This window comes from Haemaphysalis longicornis, unplaced genomic scaffold (genome assembly GCF_048455015.1).
Source record: "Haemaphysalis longicornis isolate Haplotype H1 unplaced genomic scaffold, Haemaphysalis longicornis Haplotype H1 scaffold_3, whole genome shotgun sequence".
Taxonomy (NCBI): domain Eukaryota; kingdom Metazoa; phylum Arthropoda; class Arachnida; order Ixodida; family Ixodidae; genus Haemaphysalis; species Haemaphysalis longicornis.
Genome location: NW_027526335.1, coordinates 68,899,387 through 68,919,902, shown reverse-complemented (window position 1 = coordinate 68,919,902; position 20,516 = coordinate 68,899,387). Strand labels below are relative to the sequence as shown.

The 20,516-nt window shown below is 47.4% G+C and overlaps 1 long non-coding RNA gene across 1 annotated transcript in view; it reads right to left on the bottom strand.

Annotated features, from left to right (window-relative positions):
- Positions 1-5,058: 5,058 nt before the first annotated feature.
- Positions 5,059-20,516, bottom strand: part of LOC144173284 (uncharacterized) — a 187,511-nt gene continuing 172,053 nt past the window's right edge. The window contains exon 3 of the long non-coding RNA XR_013323216.1: positions 5,059-5,125. This is a non-coding gene — a long non-coding RNA (uncharacterized LOC144173284). The remainder of the gene's footprint in view (positions 5,126-20,516) is intronic.

The following is a 20,516-nucleotide window of genomic DNA, read 5'->3' as shown; positions in this document are numbered from 1 at the left end:
AATAAAAATGGGGCTAAGTCAGGCTGTCACTTCAGTACGAAAATACGAAAAAACTCCGCGCGTTACGTCGTAGGGCAGAACGATGGGCTCGGAAAACGAAGTCATCAGAAGGCATACGCGCTTCCAGGCCTGTGCAGAAACAAATTCAAAAACACCTACAAATATTAGCCAAACGAGAATGGAAGAAAGTCTAATCCAAACTGGACCCTCGAAGGCCGCTTTCTCGAATATGGAGCCTGATTCGAACCCTTCAAATACAGCCAACACAACGGCGTCCCTTCGAGGCTATAGCCCTCAAGCGGCGTCTTAGTGTTGTGAATGTAGCGGAAGAATTTTGCGTCAAAATCACTGCGGCACCAACAACCGCATCAGCACTTGGTCCACGCTGCATCGACACTTCGCAATGTAATGCTGCTAACACAGATGTTCCCTTCACAATGGCCGGACTGTTTGCTGGGCTTAGGTAGGTTAACCGAGATTCGAATCCTGGCCCTGACGGCATTACGTACGCAGCATTGCCTCACCTGGGCAAAAAGAACGAAACATTCCTACTTGCCGTTTTCAATCATTTCTGGGAGTCCGGATGTTTAGAGGCTAGCTTGAAATTGGGTCTTGTTGTACCTGTTCTTAAACCCGAAAAGGCACACACGGACATCAACTCTTACCGACCGATTACTCTGCTGAGTTGTGTCGGTAAGCTTACAGAGAAAATGGTGCACCTACTCCTCAATTGGGACTTGACGAACAGACACATATATCCTCAGCAGATGTCTGGTGTGAGAAAAGGCAGGAGCAGCATTGGCAATGTTTTGGCCCTCGTTAGTCATGTCAAGCGAGCCAAGGCCTTGCATCACATCACCATTGCAGTGTTTGTCGATGTTAAAGCAGCGTTTGATTCTGTGTCACATGAAGCTATCCAGATAGCCTTGACGGCCGTCGAGTTCGATTCCGAATGTACGTATGGCTCTGCAATTATCTATCAGGCAGGTCAGTATACATGTCCACTCAAGTTGGTGACCCAGCACTTCACACTGCGCGTCGAGGTGTCATCCAGAGAGAAATTTTAAGCCCGACGTTATTTAACACTTGCCTAATTGGAATCGAGCAGTGCTTGCCGCCATGCGTTCAAATTTCCCTTTATGCTGACGACATATGCATTTGGTGCTCAGGAAGCAACCGGCGGATTTTGCGCGCAAGGCTTCAATGGGCCATTAACTAAATGGCAGCCTTTCTGGCAGCACGTGGCCTCGAAATATCGGCGGAGAAGTCTGCTGCGATAGCCTTCACCAGGCAGGATCTCTTCTGGTATCTCCTTAAACTTGGAGGAGCTCCTGTATCTTACGTTGACAGCCACAAATTTCTAGGAGTGACTTTTGACAAGACCATGGCGTGGTCCCCACATATACGGCAACTGAGGAGCAAGCTTGAGGCGTACACATCGATCTTCCACATGATCTCCAGCAGCGCGGGAGTTTGCTCGGTGGCGCCTCTCATCAGGCTCTACAATGCACTCTTCGAGGGATTGCTTCGCTACAGCATGCCTGCCCTCGAGCCTCTTACAAAAATGAACTCCCGGCTTCTAGAAGGCTTACAAGCCAAAGTGCTTCGTGTGTGCCTTGGGGTGCCTAAAAATACTTCAACCCTTGGGATTCTCAGGGAGAGTAGGCGCCTCTCTCCAACGGTTCTCTGCCAGCAAGAACTCCTTCGTGCACGCTTGCGGTTTGTGACCAGGACTGTCGACCATCCGCTGGCTTGTGAATCGGAAGCCGAGGTACGTGCCTTATTACCAGCATTGTATCAGAGCCTACCAGAGCGTACCCAGCCACCATGGACATGTGCCTCCTGGAAAAGAACACTAACCGTTACCGGCATCCATAGCAAAGCTAAGTTGCCTCTGCCTGCTCTGAAATTCGTTTCATTGCAGCACATCGCAACTACCTACCAAAATTACACTCACATTTTCACAGATGGCTGGGTGATGGATACACCGCCTGCCATCGGAATATGGATCCCATCAACCCGCACAAAAATTACCGCAAAACTAGTTCATAAAACTTCGTCAATGGTCACTGAACTTACGGCCCTGCGTGCTGCATTGCAACACATTTTAACTGCTCCAGTTCCGCATGGGTAATCTTCAGCGACCACCATGTCGTTGCTCTGCAGTGGCTTTGATGCCAATGTGGTGTGGCTGGCAACGACGAGGCCGACAGAGCTGCTGCATCAGCGCATTTCAGCCCAATTATTACTCCAGTGCCTTTCACAAGGCGAGACGGAACGACTCTGGTGTCATCGGTTGCCAAGAGCTCTCAGCGATTGCTGTGGACCGACCCAAATAAGACCTACGTTCCGTAGCACACAATAGACCCAGAGTGCCGATTTCGGATGCCAAGCGGTCTGTGCAAGCGAGATGAAGCTGTCCTGCATCGTATCCGGCTCAATGTGGCTTACACTAAGCCTTTACTTTTTAAACTTCGCCAGGCTTACTCACCTTTATGCCTCACCTTTGTACAGTTCGCGAGGACCTGAAACAAGTTCTGTACACGTGTCCTCACTACGAACTTGAGCGTACCACGTCAAGGTTTCTCTGGGCCTACCCGCGTCCGCCCACATCTCTTCGTGGCACCTCCTTAAGCCCTGGCTTACAACCGGCATGGCAAGTCTCGCAACAAAAGCGCTCTTAACGTTCCTCCGGACCACTGGACTTGTGAGTGAGCTATAAACTCTTCGACAAATGACTATATCGCCTGATTGTGTGTGTGCTTTTTGTGTACATCTGTGTGTTTGAGTATTCATGTGTAAGTGAGAGTTTTCATATATTTTCATCCCACCATCACCCCCATTTGGTGTAGCAAGTCGGGCGCCCAGCCTGGCTGACCTACCTCACTTGCCCATTAAAGATGTCTCTCTCTCTCTCTCTCTCTCTCTCTCTCTCTCTCTCTCTCTCTCTCTCTCTCTCTCTCTCTCTCTCTCTTCTCTCTCTCTCTCTCTCTCTCTCTCTCTCTCTCTCTCTCTCTCTCTCTCTCTCTCTCTCTCTCTCTCTCTCTCTCTCTCTCTCTCTCTCTCTCTCTCTCATTCATTCCCGTTACGTCAGTCAGTTTCCCGTCAGAACGGGCTGCCGCCTATGCGTGAGAACAGGTAGTGAAGCAGCTGCCCAAAGACTCATTCATTGGTGCCTACCCAACGCAAAAACGTTGGGCTTTTAGCGTCGTGCCTTATACATGCGACATCGACATGAAGGTGTATTTCGCCAAGACAACAGATGTGATTGTTGTAATAGTGCATATTCAGATGACTGGTACCTTCACAGAGGATAAATAAGAAAAAATTTAAGAAATAAAAAACGCGTGACTCAATGAGCCAGCAATGCGTTTGGGTGTATTTGTGAAGCCGCCTTATGCATGGCATGGCCTCGCCAGGTATTTGTTTTCTTTAGCCTTGTCACCAGAGGCAATACTTCTGTAAGAATTGTCTCGAATAAATGAAACTACAACAACCCTAAACAGCCCCGGTATGGACCGTTTTGCTGGGCAACTGAAAGTATTTATTCCAAAGACATTAGGCTCTTCATCTATGGATATATACTACTGATAGAAATGCTCCTGACAATGTTTTAGTAGCAATGCACTTGGGTTTAGAGCAAAGCCTACTTAATAATTATAAAAAGGGAGCTGACAGTCGCTAAAGCCTGTTCAATGCACTGCCTTCACGTGATAAACCAAGAACATTTTTAACAAAATAAAAACAAAATAATTATGGTACGTGAATAATGTCGTCATAAGGGTCTATTTAAGCAGGCGTTCTGACATGACTAACTAAAAAACTGACACAATAAAAAAATACCATAACCAAATTATCTTTAAACTTTGACTGAAGTAACGCAACCACCAAGGTTCGTTTATTCCAGCGCCCCGACGTGATTACCCGTGAAGAAACAAATAATAACCATATATATGTAGAAAGTTACAAAAACATGGTCCTTCAATGCAACCAAGGAAACGCAAGATTAGAGAAACTTAGAAGCGTAGCAATAGGAATTACACAGGATTTTCATAAAATATGTTTTTTTACGATTTTGATGATTTATTAAGTAAGCATTAAAAAGCCCTTAGCAACAGCGGTGCCTGCGACAAGAGCAAACGTGAGGAACGCCAATTACCTTTTAAACACGAGAACAGCAAGGTAAAAAAATTCTTTGGTGTCGCTCCCGCTACTTATGGAGTGGTGGTGCGAGTAAAAGAATGACGCTGCTTTTATGTAACCCATACCCTAAAAAGCCCTCTTGTATTTATTAGACAGTCCATTTTATACACTGTCGGCAGTGACGTTCCACTGGCCCGTGCACTCCGGTGCTTGACAGCAAGGCACTACAGAGAACGCCTTCCCACTCATCAATCTCCGTTGACTTGACTGTGGCCATCTGTATACCACCACAACAAATGGGTTGTCGGAGTTGGAGTTTTTAGGGTTACCATTATCAACCCTCATTTGAATTACCTTTGCCTTGAGACAGTCGAAACATCCAGCGTGTCTACAACGTTTGTCCGCGCAAAGTTGTAGTGAAAGTGCATTTAGGGAGAAAAATTCGCGTACGATCACGGTTACATGACCCCACCTAGCAGAGCCAGCGTTCACTTTATATAGGCCCGCAGCTGCTGTTACGGACATGGCCTTATAATGCAACCCCCGGTGACAGCTTCACTAAGAGGCACAAGCGGTTTATGTATACTCGTATAAAGAACAGTGGCGGACAGGTAGAAGGGACTAGCCACCTATATCAGGGTGTGCGAGGACGATGGTTCTTCAAGATCACATCGCCCACTCACACGACGAGGACATACCATGGCACCACCGCTGTGTGACGTCACCGCTTGAATACCAGCTTATGCGGTGTCTTAGCAGCAGTCGTCTTTCAGTGCTTGGGAGATGAGCTGCTGATTTCTGTCGTGTCATCCGTGCGTGCTCCCACAGTGTTTTCAATACCCGTGGCACAAGGAAGCAGCTAGCTGACCAAGTAATTAAACCGACAGTAAAAACAAATAGCAGCTCTTTGTACTCACCGACAGGCCGGCGTCGCAGTTGCAATGTCACGACCAGCTCCAGGCACAGCAAACGAACGACGAAACTGCCGGAGAAAAAGGGAATGCTGTAAATTCAATATAAAATACTTGCGAGGTATGTATCAAACTGAGCATCTTGAGGCATACCTAGAACGTCTTATAGAAAATGGCATGTGGAAACTACAGTCCTTTCCGGGGCACTGGTATAGTGTTCGTTTTGTTTATGCTACGACTCGCTTAGCGATAATCTCCGAAGATAAAGCAGGTATTTCGGGTTCGTAAATGTGAACTCAATACTGTTGTATTTTCTTTCATTATAGCCCTCACATTTTTAAAACGCGCAAAGATAAATATAACGGCCTCGAGCTTCTCCATCTACACTTTTTACAAATGCTCACCTTAATATTAGCCCCTGCTTCTCCTCACACATCAGCTCGATATCAACGAAAGGTAGAGACTTATCGAGTGACATCAAGTCGTAATACCATGTCAAATCACATCATTGCGCAATATCAATGAATTGTCCAATCTAGAAATTGACAAAAAAAATTTGGGGCATGCACAGAGCTTTCTAGAAATGTGAATACGAAAGCCTGGTTGGACCATCTGTTGGTCTGCTCTTGAACTTTCAGTGTCCGTCTGCTGGCGCCCCATCTCAGACTCACGGTCACCGGCTCGAACACTTTCCTTGCGCGCGACCCCCACCTCACGCTCCCATGCTCTCGCAAATTTTCTGGGCCACCTACTTTCTGCACTTCAGAACGCGCGTGCTTGAAACGCAGAAATTTGAGGCTTTCGCCTGAATACAGCTGACACCGTCAATACGCATCACGTCACCGCGATTACGCGGCAATATTTGTTGTGCGAAAGTAGATCTAGCCAACCTTCCTGAATTTTCCGTATGAATGATGAAGCCTTAGCGACCGCGTCAGCGTTGCTAAGGAGCCGACACAGCTGCTTGCGACGGAGCGGAAGGAGGTGGAGAGCAACGCCGGCGTCACGTTAAGCCGCTAGCTGTACCCTCAGGTTGCGTTCAATGAGTTTTGCAATGCACAGCAGGTAGCTAAGCTAAGCTTAATGTTTGGGTTAATAGCCGTTAAGCCGAAACGTAGGCTTAACCGAGGCAGTGTGCGAAGGTTCTTTGTTAGTCGCAGTTACGGGAAAAAAAATTCACCATCCTCCCGTAAGGGAACCCTGAGTAGTATGCGAAGCAGCCATGGGGTCGACTGAAGTTCCCATTAGTTTTCAGTTCGATCGCGGCGTTGCGGGAGGGGAATGAGGGGAGTGGAGCGCGCGCGCGCGTCATTTATACCGCGGAGTTACAGTGGCGCCCCCAGCGGAGTATGTAGCGGCTACCGTCGTGTCTCTCACCCTAAGCTGCTTCGCAGATTTAGTTGGGCGCGCGCTCCGGACGAGCGTACGCCCCGGCGGGGCGGCTCGCGACTGCGCATGCGCAGTACGCTACGTAAACGCCCCGACGATGCGGTGCTACGCACGCAACGGCTGGGAGCGTATGCTCCGGGGCGCTTGCGGGGCGCTTGCGGGGCGCTGCGGACCTGCTGGGAGGCCCCTTGCTTTCAAAACGGCTGCTGCCTCGGCGATGTCGGCGGCCGGTCGTGGCAGGAGGTTCCCCGACTGAAAACGCGGACCGTCGCGTGTTTTTCTCGTTAGGCGACAACGTTTCAGTTCCAACAGGCATGCAGACCAGAAATGAGCGACCAAGGACAACCTGGATGGCTCCCGAAGCGGGCGGTGGTGTTTGTGTGCGTGTCGCGGCGGTGGAATGCGCGCAGTGTTGGTGCAGATCGGCGGCCTCCATTTAGGGAATTCAAGAATTTTCGCCTGCGCCGTCGTCGCGCCCTCGGGTGCGAGCCGAGGACGTTGCGCTACCGTGTGAAACGTGAAGGATTTGTAGTTGGACTCCACGAATAAGAGGAAGTGAGTAATAGGAACGCATCGTGCATCTTATTGAGTTGCTACACCCGGGTGAAGTGTATCACCAAACCGCCGTGCCAGCCTAACCGCTGTTTCATTTGGCGCGTCGCATTAGCGTCGCATGCCATGCTCAGTTGTATTTGTCGCATGGTCCTGCTATATTTCAGAGCTGAATAAAGTGAGTATCCCGAGCACTGCGTGTTGCTTCAAAACTTCGGCGTCGACGGGTGTATCATATTTTTCCCTAATACTGAATCAAGGTAAGAGGGTATTTTTTATCGCACATGCAAGATTTTTACAATCGAAACCAGCGTCAACGCATTGAAAAAAAAAAAAAAAAGAAACGCCGTCCAGCTACAGTTTGCCTTGATTAGCCACGTAAAAGACGTTAAATTTGGGTACTTCGCGTTGGGTTCAACAGGTGGCGCCGCAAGGTTAAATTTGGGTACTTCGCGTTGGGTTCAACAGGTGACGCCACAAGCGTTAGCGCACGCTACGAAAAACGCTGTACTAAAACTATCCATGGGCGCGTCGCGACGAGCGTACGCTCCGCTTTACGCCCAGCAATACGCTAACGCCCGGAACGCCCAACTAAATCTGTCTATTATCGCGTGCGGAGCCGCAGCTGCTGCCATTCGTTGCGCAATCCTGGAGAGGAGAGGAACTTCGGAGAGGATAGGAGGAATGCTGGAGAGGAGAGGAGGAATGCCTCGCAAACTACTCAGGGTTCCCCTACGGGAAGATGACGACGGTAGTTGAACGCGAAGCTATCTCGTGATGGATTCTTTGGTTGGCCAATATCTAGGGGCATCCTGCCACAATCATCGTCAGCGGTGCCTGGCCAGGCATGCGCAGTGGGGGTGTGGACGCCGCACAACGGCGCCCACACAACGGCGGAGGGAACAGGCTCGACCATAAGCTGCTTCGCATCTAATAGAGAAGTATGATGCACAAAGAGAGAAGTATGATGCCGATGACGCCTCTACGCCTGTATTCAATATACACACGCGTATGTGTATTATGGAACTCAAATCAAGCTCGCCGACATTGGCACAATCACACAGATGTGTATTGGGAAATGCGTTAGAAAACGCCTAATCAACTCTACAAAAATTTCAATCAATCAATCAATCAATCAATCAATCAATCAATCAATCAATCAATCAATCAATCAATCAATCAATCAATCAATCAATCAATCAATCAATCAATCAATCAATCAGCCCGCAACACTAGGCGGGTCGGCCACATGAAATTTGTGCGGGTATTCTAATTCCTGTGTGCCGACTCTGAAGGCTACCAAAGTACTACATACTCGCCGAGTAGCACATGCCAACGGTGGTGTATTTGACAATGCTTTAGAAGCTTCAATGTACACCGCTTTCGCACGATATTTCGTGGTTGGCACATCCAAACCATCTCAATTCTTCTTTATTTTGTATCCAGCGTTTACAAGAACTTTATTCGTCGATTTCTTAGGTGAGCTTCGCCGTGTTGCTCGTGAGTGGACGGGGAAGCACGCTTGAGGGTTTTGAGCCAAGTTGGCACGAAGCCCGTCTTCTCTCTATCTCTCTTTCTACTTTATCCTATCACTCCCCCTCTACTTCCCTTCCCCTGCACTGGGTTGTATGCAGGTGAGCTCCCTGCCGAGCGCAAAATATCCCCAGTGAATTTTCTTTCCTTTTCCCGTCGCAACCCCCCCCCCCCCTTGTCTGCCCGCGTGGTACAGCAGCTGACTGTGTAAGAAGAAAACCGTACAGATCTCATAGCCAAGAAAGCAACCGTACGCATTCGCAATCGGCTTCAGGAAATGGGTTTGATATACCTTTGGTCACGACGTTGCAGGAAAAGTTTTGCCCAGCCTGACGAACATAATTCTGAGTGCAATTTTGTCTGAACGAGATTTTGAAAAGAGTGCCCAAAAGTTCTTAGTTACAAATATTTTAAATTACCATCAAAGGAAGCACAACAGCACAAACAGTCAGAAGAATAAAAGTAAACACAAAGTTTGGATTCTTTTATTTTTTTTTTCTACCCAGAGCCACGGCAAGTAATTCTGCTGGTCGTGAAATCTCGAAATATAAAGGGAGAGCTCAAGTCCAGGTCACAAGAGCAAATGGGCACAGTTGCTTTAGTTTCATACTGCGAACCATCAGTGGTAATAACAATATAACAACATCAAAATGTATAATGTGTTCATCGAATGTACTGTGTTACACGCGTCCAGACAGCGGCTTGACATGCTTCAGCAAAATACCACCCAATTGAGCCGGTATTTTTGTACCCCTTGTCGACAATGGCTGAATAGAGCAGAAGTCAACGCAAAATTAGGAAGTCAACAATTTCACAGGAATAGTCTGTGAGCGGTAAAACCAAGTTTATAGGTGCGTCTAAAGCTCAATGGTTTTTGGAAGAATATAGCATGCGCTCTCTAACAGAGTATTCTTCCATCCCTATAGAACGTTTTCACTGGCATCCGTTACAACTTCGTCCCTACTAGAAAAAGTTGACACTCGAGGCAGAGCACAGTCTCAACAACAAACCAAGTCAACGAAATAAGTAAACGAACAGCGCTTTTTTTCGAGCGCGCCAATAAAGTCGTATCCAGCACGCAATCGCTAACTTGATCTTTCTCTACATCGACACGCTGCCTTATTTTGTCTACTATACTTCAAGAACTTCAGTGTCATTGATAGCCGTACTTTCGTCTGCTAGAATAACAAAAAAATTCACAGTCGCACGTAGGAAACACAAATGTGGTTTTGTATACGAGTTTTAGAATTTTTGGCGAAATATACGTACTTCTGTGTGATGATAACCCCATAACGTAAATCCGACTGCTCATATTTCAAAATTAGTTCAGCGGATTTGGAAGAGTTATGCTTTTTCAGCCGTAATATCAAATCTTCGCGAACTACGTGAAGCTCCTACCTAACAGAACTTTCCCCAGGTTGAAGTTGGGATGTACGTCGGAGGTACAAAATGTGGACATAAACATATCTGTAGACATGCTGGAACCAAGAGGATCACCACCCAGAGTATGACAGAGGATGACAATCGAATTCAAAGATGATAAATTATTTTTTTAAGGGGGGGGGGGGCGTGGGGGCGCAAGTTCAGGGGGCCCTGCACTCCCTTGAAGCCACCTTTATCTATTTAACAAAATTGGCCTCTCAAAGTTTAAAAAGAACCGCGTTTAATATTTCCGAATAAGAAAGAATAATACACTTAGGAGAACATTGCCGAATCTTCTAAATTCGCTATGTGCGCAAAAAACACGACCCTCCCTCAGACTTTTGTCGGAGATGACGTCGCCCCGAACTGGTGTATTTCAACATAGCTTCTTCTCCAAAACCAAATCCGATAGCAGAGAACTCCCGGAAGTCATTTTTCCAGGCCGTCGGAAGTTTTTCGACACCTCTGAAGAATACTGAGTTTGTTTATTGCAACCTTTTTGTGCGGTGTATTATGCTGTGTTGATGCAACGTGAATGGACAGCGGTACCTTGTATTCAAAATAATTTCTGTGTACTAAATCTATGCATGGCGATTATTCCTATCCTGCTGTGGCTAGCGAGTCTAGCTTGTGCAACAGGACGCGGGTTGTATTCCCGGCCGCAGCGGCCGCTTTTCTGATGGAGGCAAAAATGAAAAACGCGCGTGTTTTCGAGATTTCGACGCAAGTTAAAGATCCCCAGGTGGTCAAAATAAATCTGGAGCCCCCCACTACGGTGCCTCATCACCTGTGTAGCACCGGCGCGTCAAACCCTACAATCAATCAATCTAGTCTAGCTTTCCATATTGCGGAATAAATATGTAATTAAATAAATACACGCTACGAATTCCTGTCTACTTTTTGCAATTCCCCTTCGCACGGTTCTCATCATGAATCCCAGATATGACGCCTCAAATCACGTATAGGGGGTTTAAAATGGCACAAATAGCTTGTCCTAGATTGAAGAATGTGCCTACATCACAAAAAAAAAGATTATTTTTCCAGCACCCTTGCCGGGAATCGAACCTGCGACCTAGCGTTCAGCACGGGAGTTGGGATCGCCCCCTATCCAAGCAGGTTGAGGGTGGAGTGCAGAGGAGGGAAAACGAAAGAGCGAAAACTTAGGACGCTATTGTGGTAACAATAAAACTGCGCAAAAGGACGGGACGGAAGAAGAGGACAACAAACCAGGCGCAGACTCACAACTAATTTTGCGCAGTTTTATTGTTATCATGGAACACCAACTAGCCCAACAACGTGCTTCACGCTATTGTGGTTACACTTCAGGGCGGAGCAAAAGTGCAGGGAGATATAAGCAAGTACGCTTCAGAGGCACGCGCAGATAGGTTTTAGAGAATGAATTTTCGTGTCCTGTCGACGAAGCTACCTCCCTACTTTGGGTGAAGGGGACGAACGAGGCAAACGATTTTTAAGGACGATAGTCTTTCTTGGGCTACTTAAACCCAGAAATTTTGGTCTGTCTGTATGTCTGTCTGTCCGTCTGTCTGTCTGTGACTCGATTCAGCCACCCGGCCAAAGTTAAATGCATACTGCGCAATAGTCTTATATACTCACAGCCCAATGTGAGCGTCTAAGCCCAGTTTATATGTTCATACTTGTCAACTTTGTTGAACAAGAACAAGACATTACGCAAATATAAGACAGCAAATTAGTACACAAGGGATATTTACAGTGTTCCTTTATTAAAAAATTCATGGATGCTTGGTTTTTCGATAACAAATGATATTCTACATGTACTGCGGGAAACCGCCGCCTCCTGGCGGCATATGAAAAATCATGCGGCAACAGCAACGAAACGTTCCACTAGCTAGGTTCCACGTTCTGCTTGGAATGCACGTGGAGCATGGCCACGCGGTTCTATAAACCTTGTAGTCGGCCGCCTCCATTCACGCGCGTCTCCGCCGTACTGCAGCGCTGGCATCGAGGAACCTGGCGTGTAGCAGTGGAACGCGGTAAATTCAAATCGCCTTGCGCAAACCTTTACTGTGTTTACCTTGAGATGAGAGTGACGGTACAGGAACGGTATGAGAGGTGAGCAGGAAAGCAAAAGGGGGCATTTCCTTGGCGAATGTCTACAAAGACTATCGTCTTTTGACGACATTTGCAACGAAAGGAGCAGATACGCGGCCAATTTTTTCGTAAGCCTTTTAGGGTTTGTAGGTTGCATTTGTCGCTTGCGAATAATGCGACTAATAACTTCCGTGCGCTAGTGTTTTAAGAACTAGATTAAATTACCTCACTTCGCAGTTTAATGAGTAATGCCCTAGTCGACATTATAAAGAATGAATAAAACAAACCAAAAGTAACTGTGAAATAATTTTGTTGCTTTTTGAAACTGGTAAGAAAAAGAACGCCGAAGGCGTTGAGTTTTATCTAAGAGATTTCATTTTTCTTTGCCCTTTTGGTTTTTGTTCGACGACAAACTATGATCTGTTTATTTGAAAACGAGCAATTCAAGCTGGGTTTTTCCTGTCCTATTTCCCTCTATTTTTTTTTCTCGTGACGTAAAAGACCTGGTTACAACACGAGCCAATCAGCACTGAAGAAGCGCCGAATACGCGCGGAACAAACCGACCGAGCCAGACGCTGTCGGATGCAGAATGTGTAAAAATACAGCGCAGATGGGTATGGGCCAGATTGTTTTCCCGATTTAAGGTACTTTAACATCCGGAGCAATCTTTAATAAAGTTGTTATCGTCTTTTTAGAGCGCAGCTCTAGCTGCGTTATCTTTAGCATGCAAGTGGTAAATGTGCTTTTAGTGCGAGACAGTGCTTCGCGGAAAAGCCAATTTTATATCTGGATAAACAATGTCCGCCAAGGCAGATGACTCAAAAGGGGGCACCCATTTCTCACCGTGCGTTTGAAATTGTCCGTGTGAGAGGGGCTTGCGACATTAGTCGAAAGAGGAGTAGAGCCCGCGTGACCCGCTGACACCAGCGCGAAGCGTTACGCCACGCGACCTTTAGCGTTCGTTCACCCAACCGCCGCTGAGCGACTGTAAACGGTGCACAGCTTAAAACCAGTTTTTGTTATCTAATTAAATTGTATGGTCTAGGAGCACGTCACACCAAGCGACCGCTTTTTGCTTGTTATCGCCTGATTATCCCCATAGCATTGTTGTTATTTCACATCACGTCGTGGGATCATCGAACAGTTTTATTTAATGGCGTATTCGGTTGGCCGCTCCGGTCCTCTGGCTCGGAGTCATCCCGTGCCATGGCAGCTCGCAATCAGAGCGCGAGAGGCAGCGTACCAACCGAATGCATCGGTGATCTCGGAGCAGCGCACCTGTAGCGACACCGTGCAGCCAGCGCGGGAAGCCGCTGGGTAAACCGCGACGTTTTGTGTCACGTGACCCGTCCTCCCGGCCAGATCGCGCCACGCTCTCACTTCGAAGTTAGAGCGGTCGGGAGCGCTCCGGGTCGGAGGTTGACGCTCCGAAACAACCAACCGAAGGTAGTTCGAGCGCTCGAATTCTTCCAACCGAAGGTGCGGCCGCTCGTAAACGCCCAACCGAATATGCCATAAGAAAAGCAAAACATTTCACCATCTTGCCGTAGGGGAACCCTGAGTAGTATGCGAGGCAGCCATGGGTTTGACTCAAGTTCCCATTAGTTTTCAGTTCGATCGCGGCGTTGCGGGAGGAGAATGAGGGGAGCGGAGCGCGCGCGCGCGTCATTTGTACCGCGGAGCTACAGTGGCGCCCCCAGCGGAGTATGCAGCGGCTACCGTCACGTCTCTAACCCTAAGTTGCTCCGCATTATTATATAGCATCATCGCGCGTGGAGCCACAGGTGTTGCCATTCGTTGCGCAATCCCGGAGAGGAGCTTAGGAGAGGAGAGGAGGAATGCCGGAGAGGAGAGGAGGAGAGGAGAGGAGGAATGCTTCGCATACTACTCAGGGTTCCCCTACGGGAAGATGACGACGGTGGTTCAACGCGAAGCTATCTCGTGATGGATTCTTTTCTGGCACATGTCGTAATCAAACTTAGGCTTAGTTAAATATATTTGTTTTAGTTAAGTTATTGAATCAATCAATCAATCAATCAATCAATCAATCAATCAATCAATTTGTACCGCGGATCTACAGTGGCGCCCCCAGCGGAGTATGCAGCGGCTACCGTCACGTCTCTAACCCTAAGCTGCTTCGCATTATTATATAGCATCATCGCGCGTGGAGCCACAGGTGTTGCCATTCGTTGGGCAATCCCGGAGAGGAGAGGAGCTTAGGAGAGGAGAGGAGGAATGCCGGAGAGGAGAGGAGGAGAGGAGAGGAGGAATGCTTCGCATACTACTCAGAGTTCCCCTACGGGAAGATGACGACGGTGGTTCAACGCGAAGCTATCTCGTGATGGATTCTTTGGTTGGCCAATCCCTAGGGGCATCCTGCCACAATCATCATCAGCGGTGCCTGGCCAGGCATGCGCATTGGGGGTGTGGACGCCGCACAACGGCGCCCACACAACGGCGGAGGGAACAGGCTCGACCATAAGCTGCTTCGCATCTAATAATTGGTAAAGGAAAAAACTGTGGACACCCGAGGAACGACAGGGGAACTTGGCAAGAAACAGGTCAGGTTACTTCTATGCTACTTTAGTGCAATTACTGTGGATGTATTTTCGCCAAAGCTAACGCCTCCTTGAGGGAAATTTGACGACTGACGTGTAGCGCTGAGTGCATTCTGCTTTGCGCTGATTCTGTGCAGGTAGGGCGCGAAAAGGACAGTAGACGCTCTGGTGCAGGTAACGTCTTATTTCACTTGCGCATTTCACTCATATTCTCCTCAATTAGGAACAGAAGTCTGTGTGTTCTGGCTAGCATGTCGGTGTGGCCGGTTGGGGACTTAGCACCATGCTAACAAGCAGCGGTTAGCTTGCAAATCTGGCACGTGTCGTAATAAAACTTAGGCTTAGTTAAATATATTTGTTTTAGTTAAGTTATTGAATCAATCAATCAATCAATAAATCAATCAATCAATCAATCGATGAACTAATAATTATAAGTTTAAGGGAGAACCAGGAGCCCATATACCGAAACACCATCAGTCTATCAGTGTATACGTACCTTACACCTTGACTGTGCCTTTAGCCTTGTCACCCGAGACAATACTTGTGTAAGACTTTTTACGAATAAATGCAGGCAACAACAACAACTAAGACATGAACAACGTGGATACGTGCATTATACTGTACCAGGCTGACCAATCTAGCCGTAAGGGCATGCGATCACGCAGGTGTCAGCGGAAGAAGTACCACAGAAGGCGCTTAAATCGGGCAACACCGGGATGTTCAGACCAGCCCTTGTATCGGGTGTCATCCGTAAATAAACCCTCTCAAGCATTTGCGCAAGCTTCGACTGTGCCATAAAATTTATTCTTTTGGTATTCTGAAGGGTCAGAAGCGTCACAAACACGAGTGCCCATCATTGAACAAAATTAGTCATTGACGGCTTTCTGGAAGGCGGCAAAATTGGTGATAGCTACGGCGGAAGGCAGAAAGGCTGCTTTGCTCGCTTTCATTCAAGGCAACGTGTTTGCATTAATTGCGAAAGTGAGAAACACTTTGCGGAATTCCCCACATGTAGAGTACGAAAGCCCTACTCCGAAATCATCGCTCTGGTATTGGCAAATGCGTGGTCGGTAATATAGGTTAGGAAAAATGACGATGTGTATTCCGTACTCACTAAACCGATATGTGGAGGTCTTGAGCCCCAGTGCATTATATGATTTACACGGGGAACTCTAGCAATGTGGAACAATCGAGAGCTCAAGACAGAGTTGCGCGCGCCAGTTTGCATTAGTTGGACAAAAGAGTGAAGGCGCTGCTGGGTGTCTCGACAGGAAGGAAACGCAAACAATTGCCCCAAAGAAAGGACGGCCAGGAGAATAGCACAGTCTAACGCCCGCTCTCCATGGGTGCAACTTTGCGACGAGCTCACGAAGCCACACATTGCTGCTCTGCGGGAAAACACAAATACCGGCACGAACGGCCTATCGGCGACATGTGGGCCATCCTCGCGAATGAATAGCGCCAGTAGACATTTGTCCCCTCGAGGCGCAGACGGAGAAAGCCAAGAGAAGATATGCCAAAGAGCGATGGCGAGGGGCGATTGCGTCGACAAACGGTGCACTGGCGGAGGGGAAGAGAGACGCGCTTAACGAGATTACCGACCCCTGTGGCACGAGCATCGACGAAGCGATCTCCGGCGCTAACGAAATCAACCACGACCGGCTACTGCTCCATGGACCTCGCGGCGTCGTCCGCAGTGTCAGAGATATTTGCCTACCAACGTCGCATTCGTTTGCGCGTGGACGACAAGGTCACGCAATGCCGTCTCCTTTGCCGCTCTCTCTTGTTGATGTGGGAAATGTATCGCAACTAACTTGCCTTTTGTGTACTCCCGGGTGATTGCAAAATAGCTGTACGGGGAAAATGGATCCGGATGACTTTCTTCTGCATTGAATCGCAATGTCTTGGGAACCATTAACAGCCTCTTGGCACTATTGTTCCGTTCACACAAAAGACCTTGCTTGAGGAATAAAAGGGGCTTCATTTTTAGGATAGACAAGTAAAGGTCGGTCAGCTCAGTTTCAGAAATTCTTTCTTCTCCACTGCCTAGGGTTAGCCATGAATCAGCTTGCCAAATGCACGCAAAGTTCGCAATGAACCTGCTCATATTTCACACGAACACGCTGTCGATGACGGTTGCGGCTTTGAAAACGCCAGGCGAAAAAAAGCTGCTACTAGGTCATGAACAGTCGTTCTTCTAACCGAACATCTGACGGCAAATAGGAAAGCAGTACATTTGGGGCTTGAACGCAGATGTTTTGACAGAGTTATAGCACAAAATCTAGAAAATGTAATTTCGTCGGGAGGGCGGTGCTGCTGAGGCAGTTGTAGCACGTATACCCACTGATAAGCGACAATTAATCTAATTAACACTTTTGCGGATGATGCCATGGTTTAACATCAATGGCGTTACTGGGCGTAGACGATCTCATTTTGCTGGCACCATTTGGCTGGAAACGTAACGGTCTTCACAGAAACAGAGAATACCCAAACGGCAGATTCGAGGTAAGTTGGAAGTTCTGTTTGTGGAAAATAAAAAGGGCAGACTTTGTGATGTGTTGAGCAGTAGGGCTAAATCACCTTGGAAAAATTATGTGGGTGTATAATGAGGAATGATGGGCGTGCTTTCGCGTTGCATTCCATGGCGCTTATTTTCCGCTCCTCAAAGCATAAACACACGCACATATCGAATCATTAGACAAGTATTTCCCCGCGGTGCTTTCAGCGTTAAAAAACGAATCGTTGTTGAGCGTCGAAAACGTGAAGCGAGCGTCGGTTCGCTCGATAAACCAAGCCTATCAAATGACTCTTGCGGGCAAAGGTAGGGAGCGGCATTGCGATTGCATGTACGGAATTTAGGTGGAAAAACGACGGGGGACCTCTTTGATATTTGGTCCCTGACTACACACGGACTCCGCGGAACGCAATGTGGCAGTCCTTTATGTCATTTATTTCCACAGCCTCATTTCTGCTATACGGCTTTAACTGCCAGAGAAAAGTCTGTTCGGTAAGAAAGGGCCAGATTGGGGAGATGGTCGCATGGCTTTGAATCCGATAGCAAGCACTTGGATTTCCCATTCTCTCATTTACAGAAGCGTGGCAAATTGTTGCTGTATCCTCCGCGCACTTCCAGGATGGAAACAGGTCAACAGCAGGGGAATTGAGCCCACAAATACTTCTGGATTAGCGAATGCGAAAAGAAATCTTGCGTCCTCCACTCATTCCAGTGATGCATGTTAGCAGATTTAGCCCCTTAGTGGGATGCCTACATAGATCTGCGTTAGCACATGGGCTGCACAAAGCGTAAGCAGTTCGAAGGCTGGTGAATTATTTTCCCGCCGGTAAGGTTATACCGCATCGCTGCATTTGTTGCACACCAGGAATAGTGACGTCTTTAACCCTCGCAGTCCCAGTCATTAACCAATGCGTATAATTTAACTCGTCACAGTCGTCAGGGAACAGGACGCGGTACTGACCCCCCGCGCTCGTGAGAGGAAATGGTGTCTAAACCCGCACCTCTCTAACGGAGTGAGGGGAGATACCATGTATGACCCGGATACTCATGAATTCTGGAACCGGGTGATGGAATGAGCCTTACATGACACTCCCCCTAGCAAGGGAGCCTCACGGAGGAGACTTCTAATGTTGGCTCCTTCCTGGCGCATTCTTCCACTTCTCATAAAGAGAAGTTATTTTGAAAAAAACCTTCCTTTCCTAAATCCAAGTTGCAATGCCTCACAAGCCTTCCGAATACTGAAAAAAAATTACTACGTAGCTTACACTAAAGCGTAAGAACTGAAGGTAGCGAAGCTGTACGCAGCCTTCACGACCATCACGGTGGTTTAGGGCCCCGATTGAAGCTTATTTGCTGCTTCTTAGCTGCAGCAACGACCTTTACTCCATCATTGTTGCTATGGGTGTAAGCTTATTTCACTTTTTTGGAAGTGATAATCATTGGGCATCACCTTGGAGGGGCGAACGCTAGGACGTGTCTTTCTCATTCCCAGCAAGTGTTGCCCCGATTAGGGCCAAAGCGGAATTTTTGGGGGGTAATCTTTGCCAATCTCCCAAAGTGTATATGCTTGGCTTAGCAAACGTGCCCCGGAGACGCTGGGCGGTCGCCGCGAGGCACGCGCTCACGTGCGCTCGACATTTTCTTGGTATTTTTGCTAAGGACACACAATAAATATTTATAATAAATAATAAATAAATGTTAATAAATCTTTCTTCCCCTTTCCACTGCACATAAGAAAATGCCAAGCCTTCCCTTAATTGGAGTTGCGATTTCGCCGAAGTCCTAGCAGCCGGCGAATTCACCTAGTCCATTTCGTAGTGTTCATTCCACACACCCTTCCCCGTTGTCAGACCATTTTCTGGCGAGTTTTTTTTTTTTTAGGGGGAAAGCACCTTTAAGGGCTCGGGCTTTCGGCGTCTCCTGTCGTCGTTGTCTCATGTCGTCATGGTAAATCAAGTTGTCCAACGATGGTCAGAAAACAAGTTTATAATGACAAAACCGGTTCACAAACAACTAACATGATATAAACTAATTTAGAACACAGAAATAATTCTGATTTAATTGCATTAGTAACAAAAAAAAATTGGCCGCGTATCTGCTCCTTTCGTTGCAAATGTCGTCAAAAGACGATAGTCTTTATCGACTTTTGCCAAGTAAATGCGTCCCTTCGCTTTACCGCTCACCTCTCATGTTGTTCCTTTTGCGTCGCGCTCCTCCCAAGGTAAAGACACCAAAGGTTTGCTTAAATCATTTTAAATTTACCGCGTTACACTGCTCAGGCCGGGTGTCTCGATGCCAACGCTGCCGTACGGCGGAGATGCACGTGAATCGAGGCGCCCTACTTCAACATTTATAGAACCGCGTTTCCCTACTACACGTGCGTTGCAAGCAGAACGTGGAAACTATCTAGTGGAACCTTGCGTAACTGTTGCCGGTTGATTTCTTAAAATGGCGCCAGAAGCTATAGTGGCGCTGGCGACAGCAGGCGACGGCGGAGTGAATTCTTTTTCTGTAGTTGATGAAGTATTTAATTTCGCAAAAGTCAAGCATGTTTGAATTTTTATAAAGAAACACTGCAAATATCACTTCTGTATTGATTTGTTGTCTCATATTTGCGTAATGTCTTGTTCTTCTTCAACAATGTTGACAAGTATGAACATTACACCGGAGCAAGTCGGGTAGATTTAGCTGTGACTATATAAGACTATTGCGCAGGCATTGTTTTGCTTTGGCCGGGTGGCTGAATCGAGTCACAGACAGACAGACGGACAGACATACAGACACACAGACATACAGACAGACCAAAATTTCTGGGTTTAAGTAGCCCAAGAAAGACTATCGTCTTTAAAAATGTTACATTCCGTATCAAAATAGGTTTCAAACGCCAGGTTTTCTCCTGTAGCGCATACTACTTAGCATGCTGCGGCGTGTGACACGAAGACAACTGACCTACGGCCAGTCTGTCTCTCATTTAATTGCTTAGATCCGGTTCAACGCAAGAGAGGGCGCCACCGCCTCAGCAAACGCGTGATTGCGCTTCCCATTGGCGTTTCTCCAGCCCCCACATCAGTGCGCGCCATGTGGCAAGAGAAAGACTTACACTCTTTTAATACACTTTTACACTTACATGCTTCGCCCCTGCTCAGTTTTCACGTTAGTGGAGATTAGCCTGGATTTGAGTTCGAACTGAATTCTCTTTATTCGCTGTTTCGCTTATTTACCTATTCAAATGAATAAATTTAGTCAACACAAATAATAAATGAGCATTTATTGTTCGGCGAAGCCACTCTGCCGCTATTTTTCTTTTAAAAAAAATCTCCCGCTTGTCCCGCATTAGTAGCCGGGGACCAAGAAGCTGTGTTTTGTTCTTTCTAGCGTTGCTTATTTAACGTTGCCAGGAATGTGGTGTGACGTTTTTCATA